The sequence below is a fragment of the Nymphaea colorata genome, chromosome 8 (genome assembly GCF_008831285.2).
Source record: "Nymphaea colorata isolate Beijing-Zhang1983 chromosome 8, ASM883128v2, whole genome shotgun sequence".
NCBI classification, from domain to species: Eukaryota; Viridiplantae; Streptophyta; class Magnoliopsida; order Nymphaeales; family Nymphaeaceae; genus Nymphaea; species Nymphaea colorata.
This window is the reverse complement of record NC_045145.1, coordinates 11,173,501-11,187,455: the sequence shown is the minus strand read 5'-3', so window position 1 is coordinate 11,187,455 and position 13,955 is coordinate 11,173,501. Positions and strand designations below refer to the sequence as shown.

Below are 13,955 nucleotides of genomic sequence, written 5' to 3'. Positions count from 1 at the left end.
GGCTTGATTCTGCGGTTTCGTTGGCCTTGTTAAAAATTTCCTCTTTCTTTCTCTCACATTGATGAAAATATGCAGAACCAGCGGACAATGTCGTTAATGATGGTTCTTGTTTTTCACTAGTTTTACGTTTCGTAGTGATCCTCTTCTGTCATGGAAGTGTTCCGTTGGCCGCTGCGTTTCTAGATACCCAACACGTTACTAATAGAAACATTATGAATCCATTTGATTGTAAGTCTTTGACTGGAGATATTGAGTGTTGAACGAAATACTTAATTTCTGGCTTGGTTCTTGTTGGGGGTTGTGCAATGTTACCTCAATGAATGGTTGCCCATAGGTCGATGAGCATGGTACAAGAGCAATAGTTGATCTTCCTACTTGAATGGTTCCAACTTTTCATTGGAGGGGTGGGCTCATGATTTATGAATATGCTATGTTGTTTGTTTGAATTCTAATTTTGTGATTATATAATATTATGTGTCTGTTTTTGCATGACCGTACCCACAGCCAAGTTTTTTGAAAATGGTCCGTACCCATACTTGTGCTGGCCCACACTAGCACCTGCAGCCATAGTTATGTGACAGCCAAAGGTTCATATGATGGAGAAAAAAAATCAGAAACAGAACACAAGGATGCCTGCTCCATCCATGTATATTGCATAGTCAACACTACACTTGTTTGTCTTTCACCTGCATGCATGCTCACTCGCTAGACTTGATTCAAGGGTGAAAGGGGTCCATAAAAGAACACATACAAACTTGAAGAAACAATGAAGAACTCACCGAAGACATATGACATTGGTTTGAAAATTTTGAACTTATTAGAGTTATCAAATACTTGTATTATTTTTGAAAATCCTTTCATCATTATGTCGATGCATGAATGCAGCTCAAGTCCACCCTACTTTCAAAAATTGAAGTCTCAAGACTAAGCTTTGAAATACAATTAAAATTTAAAATCATAGTTAGGACCTAGGTTTTGAAACTAGCACAAAGCTAATTAGAAATTAGAAAAATGAAGGGTCTTGAATGGTTTTCTCTAGGTCAAAGTGACTAAGTCCAAAAACATTCACAGGTTAAGGTTTACGGTTTTTTTTTTTAAACTTAAAAGAAAACACAGAGCCATCGACGGTTCCTGCTTTCACCCACAATGATCGACAACAGCAAGATTCTCTTCAGCGAATAATGACTTTTCCAGCGAACGACGACTTCTCCGATGACCGACGACTTTTCCAGCGAGCGATGACCTTTCTGATGATCGACGACTTCTTCAGCGAATGACGACACCTATAAATTTTTATAGTATGGCACTAAACTGCATGAGTCCGGTCCGTTAATTTATCGACAGAGAAAGGGGCCTTCAACGAAAGTTCAATGGTTTCGTCGACGATTCTATTCGCCTCTCCAGGATTTCGAGTGAAACGATCGTCTCTCTGTCTATATCATTTGGTGCCTTTTGCTCAATCTTTTGATTATCCAAGGACCCCCAGCGGCCTGATCATGATCTTCAACATACACGTCTTCCTTAATGATCTAAGGAGCATCATCGATCTGGTCTGCACTCAGTCGTAATTCGGCAGGAACACTATCAATTTCAATCTTCTATTCCCATTGATCTCGTTGCCTTCTATTCATTAATGTCTCTGCCAATTCCATGGCAGAATAATTCCATTTGTGAGGTCAGGTCCGACCGATCATCAGATTGTCAAATGGATTTTCAAATCTGTTATTTTCCTGCTTAGATTTCCTACCTATTTCCTGGCGATCGGAATGCTCACATGAGCAGGATGATTGCAGGAGAAAACAAAATCAGGTCTAAACTTAATTTCTATTCTAATGCCGAATTTTCGGCAAGGTCCATGTGTGAATCATGTTTGTCCTGATTCAGATATTAGGCACAATCTCCTTCGGGACTTCCACGTGATTCGCTGAAGGCTTTTGTGAGTATTTGTGCTGTCATCTAGAGGATTACAGTCAACATTGATTCCTACTTGATTACATTCTTATTCCTAAATATTCATCATTTTTCCGATTTATGTTGGCCCTACTATAGATTGATTCCTGCTCTAGGCTTTATTGTCTGATTGCATGCTCATTGATTTCTACAGTATTGTTTACCAAAGCTGTTTTGGCTATTATCCTGAATTCTATCTTCTGGTGTTGATCTGGGCTGGTCGAAGACACCTGTATTGTGCTTGTCGTTCAAGGGACAATATTGTTGCATGAGGGACAACTATAATCGTATTAGCATGAATCCTGTTTTCATTTGTTAATCGGTGTAGTCAGGGAATTTCTATGGTGTTGTTTGTTGATTATCATATTCAAACTCGATTTGTTTCATGCTCTGATGTGAGATGTTCTTCCTAATTGGAAAAACTATGATGTTGTCATAGCTCAGTTTGTCTGAATGTGTTCCACCTGAGAGCCTTTCTATTGGCCAGCATTTTGCCAAGAGCTCAGTCTGGTTGCAGGTACTGGAAAGTGTCGGCTCCATGCCTTCTCTGACGAAACCAAATGGTGTGGGTGAAGAGACTATTCCTTGGATGGGACAAAGTGTTTGGGTAGACTATGGGCTGCTTTTCCTGTGGCATCGAGCTACCAAACGCGGCTGACATCAAGCTGGTTGCTAATACCCAATTATGGCTAGGAGCTTCCTGTTATAGATGTATTCCCCCATAAAAAATGTTTAAGAAGACAATAACCAACAAAAAACAACTTTCAAAGCTAGCATAAATGCTCACAAATTTCAAAAATTGATGTGCCCAATAATTACACAGCTAATGGCAGCTTTCAACAACAATAAAACAGCCCAAACCAACTAGTTTGATAGTCGGACATGCACAAAACTGCTAAAAATCGAAATCACAAGGCTGCAAGCATAAGATAGAGTTTCTAACAACAATGTTGCAACAATATATATCAAAATACAGGCTAAATAATGTAGAAAATAAGAGATACCAATTTACATAGAAAACCCTCCAATAATGGAGTAAAAAACCATGGGCAAGAGAGACTTTATATATATATGTAAAGAGGCAATACAAACACATCTATATGTGTTATTCTTCTTGCAGAGAATAACATAAATCATTCTCAAGAATGAATGCACAAGAAAACAACAAGAAAAGAAATCACCGTATGTTCTTTTTTTTTTCCTTGTTTTCTTCACTCTCTCTCTCCACACTTGCACCCACACGACTGCACAAACCCACAACTATGCTCTTCTTCCTCTTTCTTTCTTGCCTACCTCCTTTCCTTCTCTTCATTGATGTCCTCTTCCCCTTCTCCTTGCTTGGTGTGAGACACGGAAGAGCCCTCTTTTTCTTTTCCCCGAAAGAAAAGCACGAGAGAGAGAGAGAGAGAGAGAGAGAGAGAGAGAGAGAGAGAGAGAGAGAGAGAGAGAGAGAGAGAGAGAGAGAGAGAGAGAGAGAGAGAGAGAGATGGGGGCACCATCGTGTGCCCTCCCCTTTCCTCCGTTCGTCACTTAAGTGACGGGTCGGGTTGAGTCCTCACTTGAGGCTGGACCCGACCCAACAAACTCCCCCTCTATACCTGCAAAATAAACAAAATTAATACACTGCCTTAAAGACAGTCACCCCAACTAAGTCTCTACATATGTCATGCTTATCTTTAGTAGAGACTTCGTCATCATATCTGCAGGATTCTTCTTTGTATGTATCTTCTCTAACTGAATCAGTTTTTGCTCAAGCACATCACGAATCCAATGATATCTGACATCAATGTGCTTGGTCCTTGAGTGGAAACCTGAACACTTCTGTAATCTGGACTGTCATGATACTGCTCCCCCTGCTAAAGTAAAGACATAACCAGAAAGAGACTTTTTAGAGTTCAAGTCACCTGCCATGTCTGCATCAACAAATCCTTGTATCTCTGAATTAGATTTACCAAAACACAAACAGTAATTGAAAGTATTTTTAAGATACCTTAGGATCCATTTCACTACTACCCAATGCTCCTTGCCGGATTTGATAAGAACCTGCTAACTACACCAACTGTATAAATCAAGTCTGGGTGTGTGCAAACCATAGCATACATGAGACTCCCTATTGCAGAGGCATATAGTACATTCTCCATTCTTTCTTTCTCATCCGCTGAAGATGGACATTGCTCATTTCTCAATTTAAAATGTGATGCTAAAGGTGTACTTACTGTTTTGGCATCTTTCATGTTGAACTTGCTACCTTCTCAATGTATTTCTCTTGTGATAACCACAACTTATTGGCATTCCTATCACGAACAATCATCATGCCCAACAATTGTTGTGCTAACCTCAAGTCTTTCATATCAAAGAACTTGTCCATGTCATTCTTCAATTGGCTAATCAATTGACAGTCCTGTCCAACAATAAGCATGTCATCTACATATAGTAACAAGATAATGAAGTTACCTGATGAGAACTCTCTGATGTAGACACAATGATCTACAGCTGACATGTGATACTTTTGATATATCATAATGCATCAAATTTCTTGTACCACTGTCTAGGTGCATGTTTAAGTCCATATAAGCTCTTCTTTAACTTACAAACCATATGTTTTTTTATAGAAACCACAAAACCTTCTGGTTGTGTCATGTAGATAAATCACAAAACCTTCTGGTTGTGTCATGTAGATAAATCACAAAACCTTCTGGTTGTGTCATGTAGATTCTTTATTCTAGATCTTCATGAATAAAAATAGTTTTTACATCTAACTGCTTTAACTCCAAGTCTAGACATGCCACAAAACCAAGTATTACCTTGATAGATAACATTTTAGCCACATGAGAAAAATTTCATCAAAATCAATACCTCTTTCCTGCTTGAAATCTTTCACCACTAACCAGGCTTTGTATCTCAACTTGACTTGACATTCATTTTTAAGCTTGTATACCCACTTGTTTTGCAACACTTTCTTATCTTTTGGTAGCTCTACCAAATCAAAAGTGTGATTTTTATACAAAGAATTCATGTCTTTCTGTGTAGCTTTAATCCATTCATCTTTATGCACATCATTTAGCACATCTGCATAGGATTCCGGCTATCCACTATCTGTAAACATAATATATTCATTAGTATAATATCAAGTAGATGGTATATGTGTTCTTTTACCTCTTCCCAATTGCTCCTTAATTGGTTTTGAATGAGGAGGAAACTCCCCCTCCAACTCATGCTCATGATCAGTTTGAGTCTCCATAGGGCTACCATCTGTATACTACTCATCTGCCTCTATTTCCTCTTCCTCTACATTTTCATTAGTCTCACCATGCTCAGATGAAAATTCTTCAGGTTTTGCACAAGTTGGCTTATGAACACCACTAGCATTCACACATGACTGTGTGTCTCTCATGACATCTTCAATAGTCTGATCCTCTTTGAAGACAACATCACGACTCCGATAGATTTTGTCATTCTTTGGATCCCACAACCTATAACCAAATTCATCATCTGCATAACCAATAAATATTGAAAGAATAGCTTTATCATCTAGTTTGGTTCTATGTTCTTTAGGAACATGCATGAAGGCTTTGCAACCAAAAACTCTGAGGTGATCATACTTAACATCTTCATCTGACCAAACTCTATGTGGAATATCTTCATCTAGAGGCACTGAAGGAGATATGTTTATCAAATAAACTACGGTATGCATTGCCTCTGCCCAAAAATACTTGGGCAACTTAGAGCTAGATAGAAAGCTTCTGATTCTTTCCATTATAGTTCTGTTCATCTTTTCTGCAACTCCATTATGCTGTAGAGTATATGGAACTATTTTTTCATGTCTAATACTATGTTTTAGACAATATTTTCTTAAAGACAAAGCTATGTACTCACCACCATTATCTGTACGCAGTCCCTTCATCTTCTTACCAGTCTCGTGGTCAACCGCTGCATGAAAAGTCTTGAAGTTATTACTTACTTCACTTTTGCTTTTCATTGTAAAGGCTCACCACCTTCCTAAATGCATCATGAATAAATGTAACAAAGTAGGATGCTCCACCTTTAGATGTCACATTTATAGGTCCATACACATCTACATAAACTAAATCTAATACATTTTTAATTTTTGAAGAGTGTTTTTTTTTAAAAGAAACTCTATGCAACTTACCAATCAAGTAATTATCACAAGGATATAACTGTGTACCATTTGCCTTTGGTAACAAATTCTTCTTGGTGAGCAAATCAATTCCTCTTTGACTCATGTCACCTAACTTCTTATGCCACAAATCTGAGGAAGTGCCATTAGTAACTGCATTTACCTCAACATTACTGATTCGAGACTTCATATCATACAAAGAGTCAAATCTGATGCTTCTAGCCAATACTAATGTACACCTTTGTCAATTTCCAACCTATCTAACTAAACGAAGTACAATATCCATCTTCACTTAGTTTTCCTACAAAAATCAGATTTATTCTAAGATCTGGAATATGTCTCACATCTCTCAAAGTCAATTTGCATCTTGTGCTTGTCTCAATGCAAATATCTCATATCCCAACAATCTTTGAAGTGTCACTGTTGCCCATGTGGACTACTCCAAGGTCACATGCTCTGTAGGAAAAGAACAACTCTCTACATGGTGTGGCATGATATGATGCTCCAGTATTTAAAATCCATATAGAATCACCATTTTGAACTGTAAGACAATCATTTTTCTCAGATAAAAAAAATACTACCTCATCATTTAAAGCAACTGAAGTGTACTATTTTGGCTTCACAGTCTCTTAACTTTCTTTTTTTCTATTCTTTTTCTTTTTTTCATTTCCTGTAATCAATCTTCTTGTGACCTGAAATACCATAGTGAAAGCATTTACCTATCATCTTGGGTCTTGATTTGGACCTAAATTTTGATCTGTCATGCCATTTGTTACGGTTCTTCTGTCTGTCCCTATTTCCCATCACTAGCACTTGTGATCTAGTAGTACCAAGAGACTTTCTCCTTGTTTCTTCATTTAGAATGTTGCTGACTACATGTTTCATCATTAGCACACCATTTGGAGCGGAGTTGCTCAAAGAAACAACTAAGGTGTCCCAACTATCGGGAAGAAAACTGAGTAATAAGAGTGCCTGTAACTCATCATCTAATATCATTTTCATGGCTGACAACTAATTGATTATGCTATGTACTTCATTCAAATGATCTGACACTGGTTTTCTCTCTCTAAGTTTCAGATTTACCAATTGCCCAATTAAGAAAGTCTTGTTCCTAACTGTTTTCCTCTCGTAAAGATCATGCAACTTCTGCCATAATGACTTTGCGCTCGTCTCTGCAGATACCAAATGAAAGACACTATCATCTAACCATTGTCTGATGGTGCCAATAGTTTTCCTGTCCAATAACTTTTATTTTTCATTTGTCATATTCGCTGGTTTCTGGTTTTCAATGGGAGCATACAAATCTTTACAGTACAGCAAATCCTCCATTTTGGCTTTCCATATAGTCCAATTATTTCTATTTAGAGAGACCATCCTAGTGGGGATCGACTTCATCCTTCAATAAGAATGCACACAACAAACCTAGCTCTAATACCACTTTGTTATAGATGTATTTCCCCAGAAAAAATGTTTAAGAAGACAATAACCAACCAGAAACAACTCTCAAAGTTAACACAAACACTGCCAAACTTCAACAATATATGTGTCCAATAATTACGCAGCTAATGGCAGCTTTCAACGACAATAAAACAGCTCAAACCAACTAATTTGATAGTCAGACATGCACAAAACTGCTGAAAATCGAAATCACAAGGCTGCGAAACATAATATTGAGTTTCCAACACCAATGTTGCAGTAATATATATCACAATATATGCTAAATACTACAGAAAATAAGAAATACCAATTTACGTAGAAAAACGCCCAATAATGGGGTAAAAACCAGAACAAAAGAGACTTTATATGTATTTAAAGAGACAATACAAACACATCTATATGTGTTGTTATTTTTGTAGAGAATAGCATAAATCATTCTCAAGAATGAATGCACAAGAAAAAACAAGAAAAGAAATCACTGTATGTTCTTGTTTTCTTTCCCTTGTTTTTTTCACTTTCTCTCTCTACCTTGCACCCACACGGCTACACAAACCCACAAGCGTGCTCTTCTTCCTCTTTCCTTCTTGCATACCTTCTCTCCTTCTCTTCTTTGCCTTCCTCTTCCCCTTCTTGCTTCGTGTGAGACACGAGGGAAGAACCCTCTTTTTCTTTTCCCCAAAAGAAAAACACGAGAGGGAGAGGGACGTGAGAGAGATGAGGGCACCAAGGGGTGCCCTCCCCTTTTCCTCCACCCGTCACTTAAGTGACTGGTTGGGTTGGGTCCTCACTTGAGGCTGGACCCGACCCAACACTTCCTACCTTCTCAAGCTGACATTGCACCTGCTTGTTGCTGACTGTAGGAGGTGATTGGCTAAGCCTTCGATCCCCTTCGGATGCAAGCTGCTAGATGAGTAGCAATAGTTGCGGTCTGGGAATAGCTCATGGAGGTGACTTTGCTACTGTTGTCGAACATGTGAATGAGGACTTGGAAGCCGATCAGAATCGACATAGCTACTTGCTGTGTGTTCGCTGGACAAGGCCCCGAAAGGTGAGGATCGCCATGGCTGGTAGAGTATTCTCTTCTTGAAGGGCCCTATGTCTGAAGAGTTGAGTCCCAAGCCTTTGAACCCGAAGTTGGAGAGTCATCCTATTGGTAAGGGGCGTGGTCTGCTCGTAGGCATGGTTAGTGCATGGATGTTATGGTTGGATGTATGCACTATTGGGTAAGTTGCGAGGGATTTACTCATTGTATTAGACACAAATTTACTTGATATAGCCTCCCTTTCTATATTCGCTGCTGTATTAGCTAGGTTGGAGAGGTATTGGGATGCCTTGTATTGACTCATGAGGTTGCATTTAGCCGGGGTTCCTGTTCAGGGGATTCGTATACTTGTACTAGCCTAGGACATATTGAGGTTTGGATCTAGCTATGCGAGGTCTACTAGGTTTGGTATTAGAGTTGGTTAGACTAGTGTCATGGTCAGTTGAGTCCATAGTAGATGGATTAGGTGGCTGCAGGCTGCGCGTGGCTGAGCAACACCGACCACAATCATGGTTTGCCGTTCGCAGTTGGCCACACATCGGCCAGACTCAGGCCGCACGTCTCACCCAGTCCGTTGCCAAGTTGACATGAGCCAGAAGCTAGTAGAGCCTATGATGGGCCAAGACGACAACATCATAAGATCACTAGCCCACAACTAGTTCAGAATGAGACTGGAGCTCATTTCAAACATGAGGAATTTGTTTATGATAGTGAAAATGAAGTAATAGCTGTTGGACTGTGTAGATGAGTGCCTAGATCTAGACAGGCAGATGCAAACCCATTTCGGGATATGCCTCAGCCCAACTGACCTCATTCAAAGGTTTGATTTTCCAAAGTTTTGATGGGTGTCACGCGATGGAGTGGAACATTAAGGTGCAAAGATATTTCAGTTGTCAAAACATTCCAAGGTATCAATGGATCAACTTGGCCGTAGTCGATTTCGAAGGGGAGGCCATGTGATGGTATCGATGGATCACACGTATCCGGCCTATCTTAGAGTGGGATGAATTCTTTGATGAGGTCATAATCTGCTTTGGGGACACAAGTTTCACCAATTATGAGGTGGAACTCAAGAACTTAAGGCGACGAGGCAAAGAGTATTAAGGAGAGTTTGAGAATTCTAGTAGCATGGTGAGGGATAGCCAAAAAAGGCACTCATTGGCACCTTTATTGGGGGTTACGAGAGGATATTCATATTGAGATGTTTGCTCAAGGCCTGCCCGAATTGCATGACTGATTTAAAGTAGAAGATCAAAGAAAAGTTAAAGAGGTTAAGTGCACTTCTAAGGCAGAAAGGGAAGGCAGATATTTAGTCAAAAAAACTAGACAAGAAGTTTGGCTTGCTTAGATTGGAGATGGTTGGCTGATTCCGAGCAACAATCACCATCGGGTGCAATTTTAATCAGAATATTGGAGGTCTCAGCTAACGGAGTTTGGTTGCATCCCAATTGGCATTTTTGAGCTAATCTTATAGCAACACCCTACACTAACCTATGAGAGAGTTCAGCATAAATTGGAACTCACATCAGCCAAAGGGAAGGAGATCAGATGGTCCCTCCTAAGGCTACATGCATCAGCAATAGTAGGAGAGTAGGCACTTCCAGTCTTGAACGCAAGCTACATGCATCAGCAATAGTAGGAGAGTAGGCACTTCCAGTCTTGAACGCATACATCTTTTCCTTGGCTATTTTCACTTGGCCCACTACCATGGTGTGGCCGTTGAATAAGTAAAGGGTCTGCATCAACAATTAGATAGGGAAAATGACTATGGAATGGCCGTGGGCTTGGGATGTAGGCATCCAAATTTATGGTAGCAAGTGGAAGTCTAGCTGGTCAATGGTGAATGCTAGGATCAAACCAAAATGGCAAGATCTGGACATTCCTTGGCCGGACGAGAGGAGAGGGGCAGGGTCTTTGGAACAAGTCCCATTCAAGGGGGGTGGATTTGATAGACACCCATTTTTGGCAGGCCAAATGGCCCAAACATTACTGGCTAGTGTGACCGCAGTGCCAGACTTTACTCGATTGCCTAGTCGACTCTCCACATTAGATGGCTCAACTGCAAGTGGTCATGAGTTTGGAGCGTCGTAGCTGGCCATGGCCTGGTCTGCAGTCGACCACGGCTAGCGACGGTTGGGCCATCTATGGCCTCGACAGCCCGAGCGGTCGACCGCTTGCGACTGGCCTTAGCCAATAGCTGCCTGACTCTAGACAACGGGGATGTAGTATTCTGAGCAGGCCTTCAGAGACAGGGGCAGCCGAGAGAGTGCCGGCCATGCTTGGCAGCATGGCCAGATTCATTGCGAGCGCAGCCCACCCAGAAAAAGCATAGCCGATAGGTGGCCGACTCATGCCAATTTATTCTGAGAGCAGCCTTCTTTCGTGTTATGACCCTTGCTGAGGGTTATTTGGTCAGGCTTCCAATTATGTCACAATGTACTTGGCACTCTGGAGGCGCCATCTGTGTTCACTTTTCAAGTGAATAGTTATCGGCATATCAGGTCCTTTAGGTGATGCAGAAGGACTCAGACACATCGGCATTATTCGGAGGGAGTCACAACAGTACCATCCCAGGTGGAGGGCCAAACTCGAACCGGGTTAGTTTGGAGAAAGGGCAGGAGTCTTTCTGGTGAATGAACTTGTGGCTCCCCATCATTCTTCGGTGACTTCTCTACAGCGTCGGCTCCTTCTAGAATGGATTTCTGGCCAACGAACTGACGTCAGGTGGCTTGCTTGCTGATATGGGAAGCAACACCAATCTGGTCTGCACTCAATCGTAATCCGGTAGGATCCCTATAAATTTCTATCCTCTATTCCAGTTGATCTTGTTGCCCTCTGTTCATCTGCAGATTCCCGATAGAAGAAGTCCATCTGTGATGTCAAATCCAACTGATTATCAGATCATCAATCAAATTCGCAGATCTGTTATTTTCCTATTCAGATTCCCTGCCTACTCCTAACGATCGGAAGGCTCGTTGAGCACGACGATCACAGACGAAGACAATGTCAGATACGAGCTTAATTTTGGTTCTGCTGCCGATTTTCTCGCAAGGTCCCTATGTGAATCTTGATTGTCCTGATTCCGATACTAGGCATAGTTTCCATCGGGACATCCTATTGAGTTTAGGTGTTTCATTGAGAACTTTTGTGAACGTTGGTGTTATTATCTAGAGGGTTGTAATCAACATTGATTCCTACTTAATTGCATTCTTATTCTTGAATATTCGTCATTTTTCTAGCGCCAGGCCTGTCGAAATTCTGTTATGTTGGCCCTATTGTTGATTGATTCCTGCCCTGAGGTTATTTTCTGATCACATGCTCGCTGATTGCCTGCACTATTGTTTACCATAGCTGTTTGGGGTATCATGATGAATTCTGTCTTCTGCTGCTGATCTGGGCTAGTCAAGGGACACCTGTATTGTTTTCTGATGGATAACAGTAATGGTAGTAGCGTGAATCTTGTTTCCTTGTATTGATTGGTGTAGTCAGGGAATTTCGGTGCCGTTTTTTGTTGATTCTTATACTCAAACTCAAGTTATTGCATGCTTTAATTCATGTACTCGTGATCTAAGATGTTCTTCTTGAGCCGGCAAAACTATGGTGTCATCTTAGCTCAGTTCGTCTGAGTTTGTTCCACCCGAAAGCCTTTCTATTGGCCGAGATTCTGTCGAGAGCACAATCTGGTTGCATGTACCGAAAAGTGTGGGCTCTATGCCTTCTCTGTAGAGACCAGATAGTGTAGGGTGAAGATATTGTTCCCTAGATTGGAGTGAGTGCTTCTGCAGACTACGAGCTGCTCGGCCTGTGGCGTTGAGCTCCGGACACGGCTGGCCTCAGGGCGGTGGCTGAGACCCAGTTATGGCGAGGTGCTGCCTACCATCTCAATCCGAGGTTGCACCTGCTCATTGCCAAATGCGGGAGGTGGTTGGCTAAGGCGACTAGACGACTAGCAATTGGTGTGGGCCGGGAGCAGCTTGTGGAGGTGACTTTGTTGCTGCTGCCGGGTGCATGACCAAGGCCTTGGGAGGTTGAGCAAAACTGATGCGTCTACTTGCTGCTATGTTCACCAGGTGAGGCCCCGATGGGTGAGGATGATCTTCCCCACTATAGAGATGGGGTGGGTGGTTTCGCCATATCGCCTCCGCTGGCAGGGTTGACTCTTTTTGGAGCATTTAGACTTTTGTTGTTCTTCTTGATGTCTTTTTAAATTTTATTAGAATGATTACATCAAAAGCCTCATTTTCGATCCTTGTCTCATTGCATTATGCTCTCTTAGTGAGATCAATTTATGATTTGATTAGAGAATTAGATATAAGGCTCCTCAATGGTTGGGTTAAAGTGTTGGTGATTAGTCCCAATGCTCCCGTATCTTATTACGAGTGGACATCCACCTCTGTAAAGTCCATGACCTTATCACTCTCTCCCTGCTTGAGATGATACAAAGTGGTGATTGTAGGTGCAGTTTTGATGTTATTCTCAATAAAGAGATTGATCTACTTAGCAAAACTTTCAATTCAATAGGGTTAGTATGTTCCTTGTACCATTGAGCTCCGATCCCTTCTAGGCTCATGGAGAAGCAATGAAATAGAGCTCCATAATTGTGACAGAATTTGTAAAATTTCATAAAGAACATAGCCAAGTGTGCCTTTGGCTATGTCACCTAGGTACGGGTACGGATGCTGGTACAAGTACGGGAAAATGGGTATGGGTACAGTGTTTTTGAAAATCTTGGTACGGTGGTATGACAATACTCTTATTTTTTAATTAAAAAAATTGTAAATTTTGAAAAAAACAAATGATATATCATCACATCATTAAAAAACAATGTTCATACTTCCCTACATACAAGCTCATAAAAAAAAACATAAAATGTTCCTTTCATAGTTCCTACATATAATCTCACAAAAAAGAAACATAAATAAACTGAGATCATTCTTTCGATTCGTCTTCTTCTTCCATGTCCACCTCCGCAACATCCTCCTTATCCACCTCTACCTCTTGTAATGTACATGGTTCATTTAACCCTGAATTAAGATGGCCTAAATCCTCGTCTCCTTTGAAGTGAAATTCCTCACCATTCACATCTCTATTTTTACTGCTTCCTTTCCTATAAAAAGATAAGAATTAAGAATATAATTATGAAGTAATCAACAACATAGATACGAAGAGAGTGCAGCTTTGGAAGTCAGGCCTTCCAAGCTATCTACAATCCCTTTCAACGTGGCCCTTAACAAGCTCCAAGAGATTGAATCTATTCTGAGTTGGCCAACCATGAGTCTTCTAATAAACTATTTAGGATTACCTCTTTTCAGTGGGAGGTTGAAATGTAACATGTGTGTGAGGTGGTTCTTTAATGGTGTGGGGTGGAGTATTTCCAAACACACCGGA

At 40.8% G+C, this 13,955-nt stretch overlaps 1 long non-coding RNA gene across 1 annotated transcript; it reads left to right on the top strand.

The window, feature by feature from the left end:
- The first annotated feature begins 10,845 nt into the window (after positions 1 to 10,845).
- LOC126410306 (uncharacterized) lies at positions 10,846 to 11,840 on the top strand. Its single transcript, XR_007574093.1, has 2 exons — positions 10,846 to 11,329; positions 11,417 to 11,840. It is a non-coding gene; the product is annotated as an uncharacterized LOC126410306 (long non-coding RNA).
- Positions 11,841 to 13,955: the final 2,115 nt, after the last annotated feature.